Raw genomic sequence first — 12,281 nt, 5'->3', positions numbered from 1 at the left:
ACAACCTTTGCATCCTAGTCATATTAACATCTGTTAACAATGTACTAAATGCCACTTGGAATAATAACCATCTTTATACTGTTTTCCAACACATCACCACTTTTGTATACATAATCTCCACTTTGGGGGCAAGGAAAGCTATCCAGCTTGCATGGAAGCAGCATAACATATCAGTCAAGAGGACAAGCTTTGGAGTGAAACAAAGTGAGGTTTAAGTCCAGGCTCTCTCAGCTATGTGACGTGTGTTTTTGGGCAAATTACTCGACTTCCTACAGATTCAGTTTCTATATTTGGAAAGTGAATACAAAGATACAGGCCTCAAAGAGCTTTAGGAAGAATAAGTGAAATTATGTAAGTACTTAGAATATAGTTTCTCTCAGGACACTGTAACAGCAGGAGCATAGTTGTCACATACCTAGTAAATAGTAGGGGAAGACTAAACTCTATGTCCTCCATTCATGATTTGTCTACTGTACGAGCCTAATGTTGCTAGTAGAAGAGTTTGCCATTTTGCATTTCTATTCAAAACTAATTCATGTGACAAAATGACAATATTACCATGATTCCTCACATTTCCGTCTTCATATACAGAGGTACAATTAATATCTCTTCCATGTATTTATTTGATTGACATGTACAGGGCTTGACACACAGTAGGTGTTCAACTAATGTTTGTAAATACAACACCCCATTGGATTCTTAGCTCCCTGTCTTGTGTGTGCTAGACCTCCTCACTGACTACCCCAGGAGGATATTGGCATGAGTTTTGGGATTGCCTGATCCAATCCCACTCTTTCTGGCTCACATTCAGGGAACTGTCTGTGATCCAGAACCTAAATCCATGGCCCATAAGGAGATGGAGTCCTATGTCTGAGAATTTTCATCACTGTGGTGTCACCAACTCAGAAGACCAGACCCAAATGAATTCTTCATGGCACTACGGCGGAATCAGCTCCTCTGGGTTAACCACCTATGTGAATTTTCTCTTTTCCACTGATTAGGATCCTGCTAGCCTTTCAAGACACTTCAGTCTTTCCACTTGGGATATTAATGCACATCCTCTGTGATGCTATGGAACTTTGTTTGAGCCTCTATTTTAGAACCTATTTAGTTCTGCTTTGTGTGGAAATTACTTGCTCATATTTCTCTCTCTTCTGCTAGATGGTAAATTTTTGAAAACACGTATTCATCTCTACACAGAGAAACATCATGCATGGTGTGTAGGGGAGAGAAATGGAAAGATAAGTAAGTGGAAGAGTACTCCATTGTACCTATTCTTATTTTAAGTATTATCCCAGATGCTTTATAGATACTATGGGTAGCTCTCACCTGAGAGAGATTATTTCTCCAGTGTTACCAAAGAGAAAACAAGCCCAGGGAGGTTAAGCAACTTGCTCCAAGTAATAAGGACTGAAAACAGTGAGGCTAGAAATAGAGCCCTGTTCTGTCTGGTTGGTTGGAAGCCTGTTCTTCCACTTTGCCAGCTCCCTCCTAATGCTTTGCACATGAGGGAGACTTAGTAACTGTTGAACCATGACCTGATAAACCTAGTAACAGATAGAGGGTATGGGATCATGGCTGAATATAATCAAATCTCATTTAACAGCTTCAAAGTGCTTGAGCAATGGAAGATGGGTGGCAGCATATGTTTGTCAGAGTAACTACATTACGAGAAGCCAATTCATTTAAATAGGAAGCAAAGATTGAATTACTGAATGAAGCTCAGTGTAGCAGCTCAGCCTCAGTTGCTGGATATGTGCAAAGCCATCATCACAGCATTGTGTTCATTATGTTTAAATCAAAAGCAAATTGACTGGTAGCTATTAATTATGTTTCTATGCATCTGGAAAAGAGGAAAAAAATAGGAAAATGAGCACCAGAACAAACAGATTCGATGGAGAGTCTGGGCGGTATTATGCAGATAGGAGCCATAAATCATATGTGAGTGAACTTTAGGGATGATCAATATCTTGCCCAAATGCTACTGTTACACCAATAAAAATATCCTATGTTTATGCGGCTATTTGTAGCTTAAACATAATCTCAACTACTTCATTGATTTTAATACTCAAACAACACTATACTGTATGTGTTATCAACACTGCTTTGTAGGGAGGAAGCAGAGATTCAGCGGTTCCAGCACCTTGCCTGAAGTCGCCCATAGTTAATGGAAAAAGCAACAGAGAGAAAGCAGACCTTCAAGAAAATGCTTTTCTTCCAAGAGTTTTGTTGTTCTTAGTGAGGCCCATGGAGAGAACTTTATTCCTATCTTATGCTGTTCCATCTGCCGACCTTTCTCCATGGTCCATGCTACTGAGGACACATCATGCCTTACATCTGAGTCCACCTGAATTAAGGAATAGGAAATGATACTTTATGGTTTAAAGTAAACTTGGGGTAGAGAAGGGCAGAGAGAATTCTGGGCCTTGAACATCTTATGCAGTCCAGATCTTCTGACAAATTCCTTTGGATCAGTGGCCATTTGGGGGAAATATTCAGAGAAGCAAAAACCAAGATGCTTCTTATGGAAACTATGTGTTTGCACTTTTATGTGATGATAGTGGGTCTATGATTACTTGCCTGCCCCCCTTGGTTAGTCACATGCAAAAAACATATATTAAGGTCCAGAAGACACTGCTGGTTGAAAAATGAGGAAAGACTACAGAATGTACCAAAACTGAACCATAATTGAAGCCATATTGTGGATAATCTTAAATTTGGTGCAGATTTATAACCATATTCCCTGGGAGGCCAGGTACCCCACAGAAATCAGGTTTTGCCCTGTGTTAAAACTATTGGCTAAGACATAAAGAAAACAGATAAACAAGGTTATATTGTATAGCACAGGGAAATATATACAAGATCTTGTGATAGCTCACAGAGAAAAAAAACTGCGACAATGAATATATGTATGTTCATGTATAACTAAAAAATGTGCTCTACACTGGAATTTGATGCAACATTGTAAAATGACTATAACTCAATAAAAAATGTTTAAAAAAACCCAGTTTTTGACTAGAGGTTGGGCTAGAAAAATTTGTTGTAGCTTGGTAATAAACTTGTCCCTTGTACAAAGAACAGTGGAAACGCCAAACAGCTGCTGATTGGTAAATCAGTACACAGACCCACGTGGTATCTGTGGAGGAAGGACAATGTTTTTCTCCTTTGGCATCTTTTAGACAGATGTTTGGTGTTCCTTGTGCTTTCTTTCCTTACCACCTCATTTCCGACCTTTCTTTGTCAAGTGTTCATTCAGGGTAGGGTTACCATTTATCTACCTGCTGGGCCTCCATCTGCCCTGGAATGCCGGGTTCTGGACGGCTGATGCAATCTGATGGGAATTCGCTTTTCAGAGTCCTTTTCTCTTTGAACACAATGCATCAAACTGTAAACAGTGACTGTGGGACCCACCTCTGCAAAGTCAACAGCTGCTGGATAGTTGTTTGGGAGAAAGCTGAATTGAACTAGGCAGTACAGGTATTTGCAAACTAAAACAACTGCTTTTCTGCCAGGGTTTTTGCCAGGTCTTGCAAGGCCCAAGGAGAGAAGTTAATTACACCAGTCACCTTGAATTTCTTGAGTATCACAAAAGGGAAAGGGATATTTTTAGTATTTTTCTGGTTCCACTGTTAACCAAAATGAATGTGTAAATGGCATTATGCTGCCTGGGCACCGGCTCGTGTAGACACCGTGGAAGAGCTAGAAGACCAGCTGCTGGATGGACCATCTCTGTTTCAACAGCAGAAAACTGAGGTCAGAAAGGCTACATGCTTGGCTCAAGTTCATATAGCTAATTGGTGGTAGAGGTGGCGGTAGAGACCAGGTCACTTACCCCTGGGTCAGCAAGTGTCATCCATTATATTATAGTATTAATTTTAATTTAATTTCTATGTATTGGGCTCTAAGCCTCTCTTACTAAGGAAGGGTTCTTTTTTATATACAATTTAAATTCAATTGTATGATCTTTAAAAATTGATACCAACAAATAAAACCAAGCAAGTATCATGTATAATATATATGCTAAATGTAATGTACAGTGTTATAAATTTCCCCAATCTTCCAACAAATATTGATTTAGGACCTTTGTGCAAACTCTGAAATAGAGACAGTCAGAGTTTCAATGTAAGGAATTTATAACATACTATAAGACATTTATAATAGAGTGAAAAGTAGGGGAGGAATGTAGGAAAAGAAAAAAGTAGAGAGTGCAACCCAGGAAATGAATTGATTACAGTAGAATCAAGGATATTTCCACAAATATAAGGCAAGATACTTGAAACTTTTAAAAAAATATCTAAAAATGCTCACTTTCAGTAGGGTTTGGAGTGAAATTGCAGTTAACTAGGGAAGAATTACCCAGGACTCTCAGTTAATCAGAACCAGGCTGCTAGTTCTGCTTTGGGAGAATGAGACAAACCACAAAGAATATGACTGCAAAGGACATATCAGGTGGGATGGCATCTGGAAAGGGCCTGGATTCGGAGCCAGACTTTCCAGAAGCTTTAACTTTTCTGCTGTTCAGTTTCATCTCCTGTAAAAGGCCAGTGAAAGGCTTAACTGAGTGGGTGAGATGACACAGTGGATACAGGGCACCAAGCCGGGAGTCGGGCATACAGCAACTCCTTTCCCACACTTCTAAAAATGAGCTTCCAGAGGACTTTCCTGGGTTTGATCCATATTCAGAGCTGTGTCTGGTATAATCCTCTTCATAAGATGGAACAATGAGAGCCAATATTTAGAATGATGTGACAAGGCCCTGGGGCAGCCACAATCATCTAATGAAGATTTTGTTTTCAGTGATTTTTTCCACTCAGTAAAAGAGAACATGGAATTACACATTTTGGCAAGACTTTTAGCCACTGAAAAGTCAACCAGAAGATTCAAGTAACATTGCTGCTGTGAGATTTGCCGATGACTGAGGCTTTGCTTTACACTCACCTCATAAAGGTGCCTTTGGATGTAGGTCTGTTTCTTGGAATCAGCTTCCTTCAGGAGGTAAAGAAACTGAGTGCTCTAACTAAAAATAGTCGCTCCTGATTGGACCAGTGCTGACAGAGCTCAGGGCTGACCCCAGGGAGGTACAAAGTGACCTCTTCAAGGCCTTTACCCACACTTGCGGTGGTCATAGGGCAGCACTGTGCTGGGCAGTTGTAAGAAATAAAGGTGAGCATATATGCTAACACTTCTGAATGTGTACAATACCCCCTACTTTTCAAAAATGGATTTGGAGGGTAGGTGGAAATGGGGGAGAATTCAAAGCACAAGAAAATCATAGGATAAGGAAGTTGCAAGAAAGAAAACAATCTGAAAAGGCTACATTCTGTATGGTTACAACTATTTGAGAGTCTGAAAAAGGCAAAATTATGGAGACGATAATGGGATCATGGTTGCCAGGGGTGGCCTGGAGAGGAGAGAGATGCATAGGCAGAGCACAGAGGATGTATAGGGTAGTGAAAATACTTTATGATATTACAGTGACAGATACATGTCACTATGCATCTGTCCAAACTCACAGAACGTATGACACAAAGAATGAACCCTACTTAATGTAAACTATGGATTTGGGTAATAATGATATGTTAATATAAGTTCGTCAATTGTAACAAATATACCACTCTGGTGGGGATAGTGATAAGGCTATGTATTTGCAGGGGTAGAAGGTACATGTGAAATTCTGTATCTTCTCAATTTTGCTGTGAGCCTGAAATTGCTCTCAGAATAAAAGTTTTTTTTTTTTTTGGTAAAGTCTTAGAAGTCAGAGCAATTTATCTAGATGTTTTAGTTTACTTTATGGAATGAGAAACTGCAGTTTGGAAAGGAACAGAGGTTTCTAGTAATGGCAGCAGTGGGACCGGAGCCCAAAGATGCTATTTTTCATCCAGGTTCTTCCTGCCATCACTGACAACCTGGTCCTTGACCTTCCTTCCTAGGGCCATCTCTGGACCACTAACACGGAGTTGGATGTTACAGATGCAGGGCACCTCACAGACATCTTGTTCCAGTTCTGTTCTTTTTCAGAGGAGGGCACTGAGGCCTAGAATGAAAATGGGTCTAGCTCACCTCCTCTGTTACAAGCCCAATACCATTTTTACTTCAGTATGCAGAGTCTACGGATCTCCAGTCTTCAAAGAGGACCAACATGCTCCTGCCACTCCCAGGAACTGTAGGTTCAAGGGCCATGTCTGGGGACATGCTTGTACCCCCTGCAGAGAAACCTGCTGTATCCTTTGGAGTAAAGGAGCTAAGAAGGAGATTAAGTCAACAGATTAGCTGAGGACTGCTACCCTCTGCTTTAAACTTTTCTGGGTAATTCAAGTAAAATTCATGAAATCCAGACAACTCTAGCTTGAGATTAAAGCTCAACTCACAATCATCATAAAACTGTGTTGCTCTGGGCTTTTTCACTACCTATAGCTGGGTTGCCAGGAGCACTTCCAATCAGGGAAGCCATCTCCTAATTACAGTGTAGCATCTGTTATTCTGTCCCCTTCCTCTCCAACTCCCCAAAGTTCTGTTTGTTGCCAAGTCCTCTAGCATCCATGCCAAGTGCACTGCTGCTTTTCCTAATGCCACCAAGGCCTGGGAAGGTCACTGAAGAGCCAGCTCCCACAGCTGTCAGGGACATTGACACTTTTTTCCATAAAACATAGAATAAGTGTCTTTAAAGATGAGGATGGTGACCTTGCTAACAATTGTTCAGTCATTATCCTCACCTTTAAAGACATCTTTTTAATTCTTTTCCCCAGAAGCATCCCAGGTACACTAAGGTTTCTACCCACAGACAATCTGCCAGCTGTGTCTGCCAGAACAGCTGCCCATCAGGTGGAAGATGGACCCAGAGAGCCTCTGCACAGCTCCAGCATTGAGGGGACAGGCAGGCCCGTCACAGACAGTCCCAGCTGTTGGTGGCTGACATCGCGAATTTGGGCATGGAATAGCTAATGAGGGCAGACATCATGAAAATGGATGTGCATTTGTCTACACTGTGCGAAGTTATGATGTTTTTGTGGACTCCCCAGGCTCAAGCTGCAAATTCTACCCTGTCCTAATTCATAACACACACACACACACACACACACACGATTACCGACTCATGCAATTGTGGTGCTAGAGGTGACCCAAGGATCATTTAATCTAGTGGCACCTACACTTAATCATCCCTACTGACCATACTAACCACCTATGGAGCTTTTAGAAATCACAGATTCCTGGGCCCCGCCTCCTGACCTAGTGAGTCAAAATATCTAGAGGCAAAGCAAAATAAAACCCAAGACCAAACCAAACCAAACCAAAACAAAACTCTATTTGAACAAGCTTTCCAAATGATTTGGATGTAGCCAGCCCAGCATGCATCCATAGATCGGCATTTGGAAGCCACTGCTTGCAGTCCAAATACCCTCCTTCCACCACTATAATTTTTTTTTTAATTGAAGTATAGTCGACTTACAATGTTGTGTTAATTTCTGGAGTATAACATAATATTTCAGTCATACATGTACACACATATATTCCCTTTCATATTCTTTTTTTATACAGGTTACTACAAGATATTGAATATAGTTCCCTGTGCTATACAGTAGGACCTTGTTGTTTATTTTATATATAGTACTTAGTATCTGCAAATCTTTTTTTAAAAAACATTTATAAGATAAATTTATTATTTTTTCTGATTTTTAAGTATTCAAGAAAATAAAATTCAAATGGGAAATTTAACCATTAGATTTTTTTTCTGTTTTATACTAACCCTATGCTTAGTCTAGAAAACAAACAAAACAAATTTGAAGTATTACTAAATCGCTAACTGACTCATTTTACCATAATCCTAAACACATGCATTTCAAGGTTCCACTGCTAGGAATTTTGTTAAGAACAGTTTAATCATTAATAACACTATATAATAGAGCATAAGGACCATGTCCTTAGATGTGATCCTTGCTCCTCACACCCTCAGATTTATGTCAGAATAAAGCTGACAATTCTGCCAGGCTCTGAATCCCCAGACCCCCACCCCAATCCCTGGAGGCAAAGACTCTGTCCTGTGACACAACTTCACACAAGTTGTAGTGAAACAAAGCCTAAGCTGTCTTCCCTTTCTATAGGAAACGGTCAGTTATTCGATAAATAGTGAAACACTTCTAGGAATTCACTTTATGAGTCTGTTTACCAAACACACTGTGCAAGAACTACCTACACAAAAAGTTCCTTTGGAATTTAGTCCACAAATTCACTTAACAGGCTGGAAATTTAAAATCTCCAAGAGAAAGAAGACATGGGGAATCCCTAATCCAAACGTTGTAATTATTGAAGGGTATACTAAAAAGTTTTGCTCACAGAAGGCACAAACTATAAAAGGGATATTCGTTTTGAATAAACACAAAGAACCAGATAATACCCTTCTTTGTTTTGTGAGCACCATAGCTAAGGTGAAATTAGAACCGAATTCACTGTCTACTCCAGCAACAAGAAGAAAAAAAAAAACTGAAGATAAAAAATTTAATTTGTCTTACTATGTACTTTCCAGCCACTAATTGAGATGTAATTATGAAAGATTAAAATTGTCTTAAAAAGGGATTGTGATAGCAGCTATCAAAGAAACTTTCAACCATGATTTCAAGGATGCTTTCAGGTTTAGAATTAGCCTTGCCAAAAATCTTCACAACTTAATCAAAAACTTCATCAGCAGATTTAGAAGCATCTATTTTCTTGACTTTCCCCATTTCTTCGTGTAAGTCAATAATTGGCTTTGTTGACTGAAGATAGGCTTGAATTCGCTTTTCCAAGCTCTCTCTGTTGTCCTCACTCCTACCACTACTCTTTCCTCTCTCAAGACAACGTTCAATACAGATCTCATTATTACGGTCAAAAAACAAAACAAAAGATACATCAGCCTTCCCATCCACGGTCTTGTTCGAACCTTGAAAGTTGTCTTGATTTCTTGGAAATCCATCAATCAAGAATTTATTCTTCTGAGCATTGGCCGCCATTGTCTGAGCCATTTCCTTCCTTAGCAAACTGATGGTTATCTCAACTGGCACAATCTTTCCATCTTTGATGTACTTTTCAGTGAGTTCGCCATACTGTGAATCCGGGTTCTTCCTTTCCTCACGAAGAAGTTCTGCAGAAAGGTGTGTGTAGCCATATTTCTCAAGGATGTGGGCGCACCGGGTCCCCTTGCCGGTTCTGGGACTGCCTAGGACGACACGACCTGCGGCCCCATGAGGCGGTGCGGGCAGAGGAAAAGCGGCCGGTGCGACAGCAGCTGGAAGCTAAGGCCTAGGACGTGCAGCAGCCAGCGGCCACAGGAGCTCGGCATGCACCGAGGCTCGGTCCGCCGCCGCCGAGGGAGCTGACAGCAGAGGGCCGGCGTTGGCGCAGGGCTGGGCGCAGAGAAGGGGGCGGGCGGAGAAGGGGCCGGGCCCAGCCCACGCCCAGCCCGCGCCTGCCTTGGCCCCGCTGCCGGCGGTGGCTGCGGAGGTGTCTGTGCGGCGAACGAAGGGCAGTATCTGCAAATTTTTTAAACCCTTTTCACTCCCTTTACCCCTTGGTAACCATTAGTTCATGTTCTATGTTTGTGAGTCTGTCTCTGTTTTATAAATAAGTTCATTTGTGTCCTCTTTTAAGATTCCACATTTAAATGATATCATATGGTATTTTTCTTTACTTTTCTGGCATGCTTTGCTTAGTATGACAATCTCTAGCTTCATCCATGTTGCTGTAAATAACATCATTTTATTCTTTTTATGGCTGAGTGGTAGTCCCTTGTATGTATATGTATGTGTGTGTGTGTATACCACAACTTGTTTATCCAGTCATTTGTTGATGTTGATGAACATTTAGATTGCTTCCATGTCTTGGCTATTGTAAATAGTGCTGCTATGAATGTTGGGTGCACATATATTGTTAAAAATAGTCATACTACCCAAAGCAATCTAGAGATTTAATGTGATCCCTATCAGATTACCTAGGGCATTTTTCACGGACCTAGAACCAATAATCCCAAAATTTATATCGAATCACAAAGGACTCCGAATTGTCAAAGCAAACTGAAGAAAAAGAATGAATCTGGAGGAATAATCCTTCCAGATTTCAGACAACACTACAAAGCTACAGAAATCAAAACATGGTATTGGCGCAAAAACAGACATGGATCAGTGGAACAGAATAGAGAGCCCAGAAGTAAACCCACACACCTATGGTTAATTAATCTTTGACAAAGGAGGCAAGAATACACAATGGAGAAAAGACTGTCTCTTCAACATGTGGTGTTGGGAAAGCTGGACAGGCACATGCTGATCAATGAAGTTAGAACACTCCCTGACACCACACACAAAAATAAACTCAAAATGTCTTAAAGGCTTAACCATAAAGCAAGACACCATAAACCTCTTAGAAGGGAACACAGGCAAAATGTTCTCTGATATAAATGTTTTTCTAGGACAGTCTAAAAAGGCAATAGAAATAAAAGCAAAAATAAACAAACAGGATCTAATTAAACTATAATTCTTACCGAAGAGGATGCAATCGCTTTGGGAAGTGGCAAAGCCTTGACAGAGATGGGCCTAGAAGCAAATCAGGGACTCCTTGTGTTTTCTTCTCCTTCCAACAATGTATGCTGCCCTGTCCTTTATTAATGGCCAAACCTTTCTTCCTATTTTTCTCATGTTTACAACACAATATATGCACACTTGGCTAAGTAAATATATTCATTGATCAAAAAATATTTAATTTAACCTGACCTCCCTTTGGAAGCTCAAATTCTCTTTGCAACATGAGTCTCTTAGGCCAGGAACTGAAAGGCTTTAGAGGGACCCTGAGGCTTTAGAGATTAGCCTCTGAAAATGTGTGTATACAACAGTATTTTTGCTTGTTTTTAAGAAAAGGGTTATAGCTTTCATCAGATGCTCAAAGGCATCTATCTATATACCTAAAGTGGCTAAAACCTCTGGTTTATAATATCTATGATAAGTTGTTTGCCTAATGTTTTGAAGGAGATGGATTAGAACTTAAAAAAGAGAGAGAAAGAGAGAGAGAAAAGTCTATTTTAGAGAGCCAGCTTAACAGACTGGTTTTTGGCACATCTAGTTGTGCTAAGCATAGTGAAAATGTTTGATAAAGTGTCAACATAGAAGACATGATCATAAAAGCTAATGCAGCTTAAGAAAAAAAAAATGTTGGCTTAAAGTTGCATTGTCACTAATGTGAAGCAAAAGTATTTTGGCCAAACCAAAATGCCTCAGGAAAAGGCAACAGAAGTCAGAAAGGCTTAAGACAGACTTGAAAGGATAATAGACCTTTCATCAGGTCAGAACTTGGGAGGAATATGAAACAGTAACTTTTAATTAGAGTTATGCTAGTACAATAATTTAAGTGGCCAAGATTCACAATTAAAATTTTATGCCAACTCTGCACATTGCCAAATATTTTGAATGGCTCCAGGAAGAACATGATGTAGGTACAGGATACACTGCACTGAACATCAAGGGAGCCAGTCAAATGCACAAAGTGGAGAAATTGATGGGAATAGTTAGGAGGCTTTGTCACTCAACTCCCAAAGCTTCTACAAAATGGGTGGTGATGGCTACCTGGTCAAATGAGTGTCCAATGTCTTTCATGGCACAGCTTGAACTATATTATTACTGTCTGGCATTTTTCTGCCTTACCTAATTCAATAAGGTCTCCTGAAGGCAGGAATTCTGTCTTTCATTTTTCTATCCTCTGTACTTAAGATACTGTCTTGCATTATTTCTGGTCCCATAATAATGCTGCAAAACAATCACAACCCCTCAGTAGAAGATAACAATAAACATTTATTTAGCCCATGAGTCTTAGGGGTTCAGGTGATCTGAGCTGAATTTGTTTATATGTCTGTGGTTAGCTGCAAGTCTTTAGATAGCTCTGACAAATTTGCTGGGTTCACTTATTTATCTGGGGATTGCCTGGCTGTTGGCTGATCAAGAAGAGTCCTGGTTGGGATGATGAAGAAACTCAGCCCTTCACCACATATCTCATCCTTCAGCAGGCTAGCTTGGGTGTGATCGCCTAACATCTCACTGGACAAAGCAAGACATGTGGCTAAGTTCTGAGTTCAAATGAGAAGGTACTACCAAATCGATATTACTGAGTACCAAATTAGTTTGCAAAGGGTATAGATACAGAGAGGGGTGAAGAATTGGTGCTTTCAATGCAATGTCTCCCACATACCTAGAATATGGTGAAGACTTGATAACAATTTGTCCCAAGAAATGAATGTTTTTCAAAGAAGATATACAAATGTCCAATAA

At 40.2% G+C, this 12,281-nt stretch overlaps 1 protein-coding gene and 1 pseudogene across 2 annotated transcripts in view; both read right to left on the bottom strand.

Annotated features, from left to right (window-relative positions):
• Positions 1-12,281, bottom strand: part of CA10 (carbonic anhydrase 10) — a 519,450-nt gene that overhangs the window by 144,843 nt on the left and 362,326 nt on the right. The gene's annotated exons all lie outside the window — the stretch shown is intronic.
• Positions 8,550-9,313, bottom strand: LOC102524659 (UMP-CMP kinase pseudogene; annotated as a pseudogene).

This window comes from Vicugna pacos, chromosome 16, assembly GCF_048564905.1.
Source record: "Vicugna pacos chromosome 16, VicPac4, whole genome shotgun sequence".
NCBI lineage: Eukaryota > Metazoa > Chordata > Mammalia > Artiodactyla > Camelidae > Vicugna > Vicugna pacos.
The sequence above is the reverse complement of the archived record's forward strand: the minus strand, read 5'-3'. Positions and strand labels throughout refer to the sequence as shown.